Source organism: Falco naumanni, chromosome 9, assembly GCF_017639655.2.
Source record: "Falco naumanni isolate bFalNau1 chromosome 9, bFalNau1.pat, whole genome shotgun sequence".
Lineage (NCBI taxonomy): Eukaryota > Metazoa > Chordata > Aves > Falconiformes > Falconidae > Falco > Falco naumanni.
The window spans coordinates 52,945,223-52,952,149 of record NC_054062.1 but is presented as its reverse complement, the minus strand read 5'-3'; the positions used below and the strand labels follow the sequence as shown (position 1 = coordinate 52,952,149).

The following is a 6,927-nucleotide window of genomic DNA, read 5'->3' as shown; positions in this document are numbered from 1 at the left end:
CCCCTGCCCGCTGCCGCTGCCGCCGAGAAAGGCCGGGTGCCGGGGGTCGTGGCGCCCGGTGAAAGTTGCGTCCCCCCCCCGAAGGAGAAACGGCCGCTCACCGCCCCTCCCCCACCGTCCCCTGACAGCAGCCGGTCCTGGCCCCCGGTGCTCTCACCGGGCCGGCGGGGCTGGGACCGGGACGGGATGGGAACGGATGGGACGGGGCCCCCCGCTCGCCCTCCCGGCGGGCTCTCGGCCCCGACGGCTCCGCACCCCGCGGCGGAGAAGGGGCGGGGGCCGCTGCCGCCCCACGGAGGGGCTCCCTGCCTGCCCCGGGGCCGCTTCGGCGCGAGCTGGGGGGGAAGCGGCCCGGCCCCGGCCCGTGCCCCGCGCAGCCCTCCCTTACCTGCGGGCAGCCGTCGGGCAGCTCTGCGGGGGGGGGCGGCCCCCGCAGCCGGGGCCCGGGGTGGGAGCGCGGCGGGGCTCGCCGGGGGCGGTCCCGGGGCCGGGGGCGCCGAGCGAGGCGAAGTCCAGCGTCTTGTTGTCGAAGGCGTCCGCCACGCTGCAGAACATGCCGCCCCGCTTCTGCCGCGGCCGCGGGCTGCCGGCGCCCAGCCCCGCGAAGCAGGCGGGCAGCGCCGCCGCCTCCTGCCGCCGCCCCGACATGGGCCTGGGCCGCCCCCGCTGCCCGCCGCGCTGCCGCGGCCGCCTGGCCCGGGCGACGAGCAAAGCGCGTTAAAAGCAGCGCAGGGACCAGCCGCCGCCCCCCGCCCGCCCCGCCCGGCGGCCGCGACCTTCCACACGTGGCACAGCCGCGACCGTCCACCCGTGACACGGCCGCGGCCGTGCACCCGTGGCAGGGCCACACCGATGGCTGGCAGCCTTCCCGGGGCGGGGTTGGGGGTGGGGGGCAGCCCCCAGCCATGGGGGAGCCGCTCCCGGTCCGGGAACGGCAGAGGCAGCACCTGGCAGGGGGTCACAGGCTCCCGCTGCCCCCGGCACCGCTTCGGCCACCGGTCCCGACCAGGTGGGCATGATCCCACCCGCAATCCAGCGATGCGGAAACGAGCGAATTTCCCATGCAGCTCAGTAGGAGGTGAGTTGTGTTGCTGCAAGAATATTTTTTTAAATTCATGATTTAATCGATCTTTCAGGTAGAACTAAAAAAATGGTTAAAAACCTACTGCACGGTATTAAAAAAAAAAAGAGCCAAGTTTCTGGACTAATCAAAGCCCTATGTTTTGCAACCGGGGAAAAGAACCAAAGCCATCGATCTGATTTGAAGGTTTAAAACAGATCTTTTTATTAAAAGTTTACAATAATTTATGTATTTTACAAATGAATAGAAAGTCTCTTGATATATATCATATGAATCACAATACAAAAATATGTGTAAAATTCTGGAATTGATCAATCCAGCCCTATTTTAGGCCTGTCAATTACTGTTTCAGCACTGAACCAAACATGATGTTTTTAGGATGTGGTGGCTGGGATTGTATTAGAGAACATGGGTCACGGCACACTGGCCATGGGGGAAAAATAACCAAACCCCCAAACATTTTCTCTGGTTCTCATTTTGCATAAGTTTACAGTAGTTCCTTTGTATAAAATGTACAATATGTAAGTACAGGGTTTCATACACATATTCACAATATGATTTCCTGAGTCTAAACTAAATTCGTTCCCGTGCTAATGCACGCTGCCCATCGCGAGGTGGTGGCGGTGGCATCAGGGACGCAAAGGGAGCTGGCACCGGCCCCCCCCAGGAACTGTCGGGCATGTTTATCACTTCACAGTCCAGCGTTTTGTTCGCAAGCCGCATAAGGCACTCAAGGATACACCGAAGGCTACGGGTACTACTAGAGCAGAGTACTTCACAGGTCAGCCACAGTCCTCCGCCAGCGTGACAAGGAGCATGGGCCTGTGACGCCCCACGTGGGGCTGGTGACCGCGCAAGCTGCGGTTCCGATGGATTCCGGATTAGATGCGCCTTGGCACAGGCGGCAGCCGGCCCGTGCCGGGCCTGGGCACCCAGGCAGGCAGCGTGCGAGCCGCTCCGGTGCTCCTGCAGAGACTGCCTGCCGCAGCTAACATATACATCAGCGATGCACCTGGTGAGATGCTCAGTTTGTCTGGCCCTCTTCTCTTGCTGTTATTTGAAGGACATCTGGGGGATTTATAAAAGGTGCTTATGGATGAGAAACTGGAGCAGTTGGCAGCCCCTGCCTTGCGGCCGCTTGCCTCAGAAACCTGCTCACCAGCCAGAGACAGTTGAGGATCCCTCCCCGGGCTGCAAACTCCACCTTTCCGCTGCTGTTCTGCACCAAGGCTGAGGGTCTGCAGGAAAAGCCCTGGATTAGGGTAATGCACCCCCCTGCCATGGTCCTGTGGCTCTGAGACCATGTTTTTAAAAGATGCGCAAGACCCATAGGCGAGACGACAGCAAACGAGATCTCTGACAGAGCTCATCTCAGGGATGGAGAGGGTGGCGCGTCTCAGGAGTGGCTCCATGCCACGGTCAAGGACTCACTGCACAAAGTCATCGTACAAAGCCCCAGTGGGATCAAATGCAAAGTGACTGAAAATTGAGCGAAAACCCTTATGCTAAAATTAAGGAACACATCTATGTAAATTTCCTGTCTGCATTTATAAGAAAGGAACAGTTTTGAAAACATTCTTTGAACCATTTTTTTCTTTCCTATGTACATATCTTTTTACATATAAATATTAACATATATATAAGCATAATCCTTTATTTACACATATACCTGTCCTGTACAGTTGGCTTTTTAATTAAAATAAAAAAAAAGCATGATGAAGAAAGTCTAAGTAATGGGAAAATGGACCTGAAATTCTAGACACATGTGCATGACGTGCAAAAGCACAGCCTGAGTAAGCAGCGATGAAATGGAGCCAGGCCACTGCCCAACGCACGGGCTGCCCCCGTTGCCAGCCCCGGCAGCGCACCCTGAGCAGCTGCCGTGCCCCCGCAACCCTGGGCAGCAGCGCTGCACCCCCCGCCTGCCAGGGAAGGTGCCCTGCGAGGGGCCGGCACGTCACCTCCCTGCGGAGCTCTGCAGTGCCTTGGGCTGCGGGCAGGTACCTCAACCACTGCTTGCAGCTCTTCCAAGTACAAAAAACATTCTAAGACATTACGGAGAACTCAGAGTGGACACATGTTTGAAGCATGAAATGCAGAAGTAAGAATGGGGCTTATCAATGTAACCACAGCACTGGTATTTGTATCTGGTAGAACTGGAATTTGTTAAATTGCTTTTATAATATACACTGACATCAAAATCCACAACCTTTGACTTAAAATGTCATATTACTTCAGTACAAATATAACACTTTTCTGAACAATTCATTTTCTTACATTTTTGTAGTTTAGCTCCCTTTGCTGTTTACACTGTCTGGTTTAAAACAGGTGATTGATGTACAAGTATCCGGAGAGTTTCTAGAATTTCGGTATCAAGGGATTTTCTTCATAGCTTTATAAACTCAACACAAGTTTTGGAAGCGGTGCAGGTACCTACAGAATAAAATAAATATAAGGATCAATCACAACTGGGCTTCTCTCTCCAACACACGATTTTTAGTCTCAAGCACTGCAACATTTCCATTTCATGGGCTTTGCTACGTTGGGTTAAGTAGCTCTCAGTGAAGTTTGCAGTTGGAGCAGGCTTATCCAATTGCTGGTTTTTCTCAGGAAAAAAAAAAAAGATAATTTATTAAATGTTAAACATACTGTTTTCTATAGGCTGTATCACAGATTGTGATACTCATTTTTCTTAAGCAATACTCCCCTAGTAGTTTTCAGGTAACACTCAGAACATGATGATGATGATGGTGATGAATGATGAATTTAAAGTTTGCCCTGTCTAGCTTCACACAGATTCTGAGGTTGTCTTTCCTGAACATCACCTCCCCCTGCATCCACATCCCTCCTCTTTGGAGCGTCCTGTGGGAGCAAGTGAATTCCCGGGACGTGTGAAGTGCTGTGGATCGGGATGCTGAAAAAGAGCAAGAGTGTGAGCAGTGACCGGCAGCGTGCTGAGACACTGCCACTTCTGCATTAAAGTCAGTAAATAGCAATCAGAGCAATGAGATGATTTGTTTGATAATTATCATTTACAAGGAGTGGTACAGATTATTCTCCTATCAGAAATCAAAGGAAAGAAAGGCTTAAGACAAGTCTAGCTGATTTTCTGAGCTGACAGAGTGCTGGGAAAGAGCTGGTGCAGGCTGCCTAAGCCGGGGGCAGGACATGCCCTCCAAGCAGAAACGAATCCCCGCCACCCCCACCCCCCCCGGCACCCCCCTCCCCTGCTTTCCAGACCCGGGACTCAGTGGCCATCCTGTATGGGTGCACATCTTTGCAGGGCGCCAGGACAGCAGCAGATGACATCAGAGAGATACCACAGCAGTGTAAGCTACTTCAGCAACAGTTGGTTCCTACTGATAGTAGTACGTCGGTATAATGGACAGAAGAAGGAGCTGTGTCGTGGAGAGGACATGACATTAATAACCCGCGGAGCTAAATTCGACCTCCCCAAGTGAGGAGAGATGGCACAAGAGGCCATCGTGCCCTAAGGTGGGGCGGGCGGCTGCCTGCGCAGCTCTGCCCCTCCGTGCGCTCCATCCTCGGACATTCCTCATCACTTTTGAGAACGTTCCTCATTGCTTTCTGTTTCACATGCGGACATGGCCAGCGGGAGTTTCTGGGGCAAATGCATGGAAAGCAGAATAGTTCAGCCAATGCCTAGAGGAAGAGGCACCCCCGTCCCCTGTCCCTTCTCCCCCCAAAGCTCAGCAGTAGGTGCACTGAAGCCCCCTCCCCAGCACAGCCCCCCTGCACTGTGCGCCCCAGCGGCCTCGAGACAGGGGCTACACTGTCTCGAGTGGGAGATGAAACCTCAAGAATTTGAATAAGCGATTCCTAAAAAGCCATGGAACTCAGAGAAATCAAGAGTAAGTGACACCGAATGTTAAAGACGCCACTTCGTTTTACGTGTATGTCACTTCAAGCAGCAGCCAGGTAGGCAGCGCCGGGGCAGGGCTGGGAAGTCACAATGAGTTTCCGTGAAGGCAAACGGTGGTGCTATGCACTCGCTGGGGATCACGTCCACTGCCATTTCAAATGTCACTTAAATGCTGTCTGGAGGACTGACGTTTGCTTATTTTAAAAGGGACACAGTTAAAATTGTCTCACCATGCAGTCTTCTGCCAAAGAGGTTTTTTTGTGGGTTTGTGTTTTTGTTTTGTTTTTTTTCCCCCAGAAAGCTGTAAGAATGGGACAAATAAAGCATTTAGAAAATGGTAATGGATGGAGCTGTAATATTTGTGCACCTGAGCGTTCACTGCTTGTGAAAAACTGCAGCTTCACTGACACAGAGCAATCCAGAAATGCAATTCATCAAAGATTATGGATAAAAGCTCATGTGGAGGAGGAATGATTGTCTTCATTTGCCTGTTACTATTACGCACAGCCTCTTTCCAAGGCTGCAATGCAAGGAGATATATAAGTTTATAGTGCTAAGGGGATTTGCTGGGAGTTTGCTTAAAACACACCACCCTGAGCTGTAAATCCTATTTCACATGCTCTTGCCTGTCACATGCCCCTGGTAGGAAGCGAGGAGGCTGCTGGTTACGGATGAGACCGTTGCCAGTGATGCTCAGCAGATGGGCCATCTGCCCTCGCGGCCAACGCTGACCCGCGCATTAGCAGCACGAGCGACCATACGGCTGAGGGAGACAGGCAGCGTTAGCCTGGGACATGCATCTCTCACGATTGCTGGGGGAAATATAAGAAATGTTCTGGGAATAACAAAAAGGCAACTAAAACACAAAGGCAGCAATTGAATTTGCTAAGTTAATACTTTGCAACATACCACTCTCCATACATTAAGCAGAGTTAATAATCAGTTGAAACACGGCTGCAAGTTTTAGATTAGCTGAAAATGTGAAATATTTGCTTAAGCACCCTAACAACGTACAGTGAATGTCACCAGGAGGTGTGCTTCACAGCGTGCCCACTATCCCGGCTGGTCACCTTGGTGGCTTTCTTGCTGTAAAGGCTGCAGACACAGCGAATTTGGGGACTGAAATAGTCCTGTCCAGCTGGGAGGTGTCCTGCTTCAGGCTGAATTGCCAGGAATTAGAAGGGTGAATGCGAGATGGTGGCTTCAGTCCCCAGCACCTCTCTGCTGAATGCCTTTTGTGAGCCTGGGCTCATCCTGGTGCTTGCCCCACCACTGCTGGTCCTTTGGGCACCCTGGGCACTGTGGGGAGGGCAAAGGATGCTGGAGGGATCTGGGGGCCAGATCCCCTCCTCACCCGGGAAACCACAAGCTTTGTCACTTGTATGTGCAAATGCAAATTCTCTCCTGTCTTCTCACTTATCAACCATGCTGAGAATGAAAAGGTGCAATTTCATTTCCGTGTTAAGAAAAATGGGCTAGGCTTGGCTTCCTCTTTATTTCCCCCTTCCTCACCCACTTGGATCCACATGCGTGAATTTATGGCACATTCAACCCCTCTTCTTATAAATGCAGATAACCCATTGCCATTTACTGCATGGGAGGGGAGGAGGTCATAGAAAACAGGAAAATGAGAAATCATGAGCAGAATGAAATATAGAAGGGTTTATTTAACCATTTCATATACGAGGGGAAAAGAAGTGGCCATTTAGTTCAAACAGGTTCCACAGAAAGGTAACTTTTTGTGTCAGGGAAGAGGATGGGGCAGGTCCCTGGTGAAGAAGAAGGGAGGACCTCTCTTTTTTCTTTTCCTTTTTTTTCTTCTTTTTCTGGTGAGAAAGAGGGAACTGTCTGCTAGTTGCAATTAAGTTACGGTGATTTGCAGTAGCTAAAGATCAGGCTAATAATACTTATGGATCTTTCAATACTTACACAAATTACAGCTGCAACTACAACTTGGAAAGGA

The 6,927-nt window shown here is 51.8% G+C and overlaps 1 protein-coding gene across 12 annotated transcripts in view; it reads right to left on the bottom strand.

Moving 5' to 3' along the window:
• Positions 1-1,273: 1,273 nt before the first annotated feature.
• Positions 1,274-6,927, bottom strand: part of JAKMIP3 (Janus kinase and microtubule interacting protein 3) — a 90,202-nt gene continuing 84,548 nt past the window's right edge. For 10 of the 12 annotated variants that reach the window (XM_040607087.1, XM_040607088.1, XM_040607078.1 and 7 more), the window contains one exon: positions 1,274-3,514. The gene's annotated coding sequence lies outside the window, so the exon portion shown is untranslated. Of the gene's footprint in view, positions 3,687-6,927 lie in introns of all 12 variants that reach the window. The other 2 variants (XM_040607080.1, XM_040607081.1) reach the window with 2 other exon arrangements.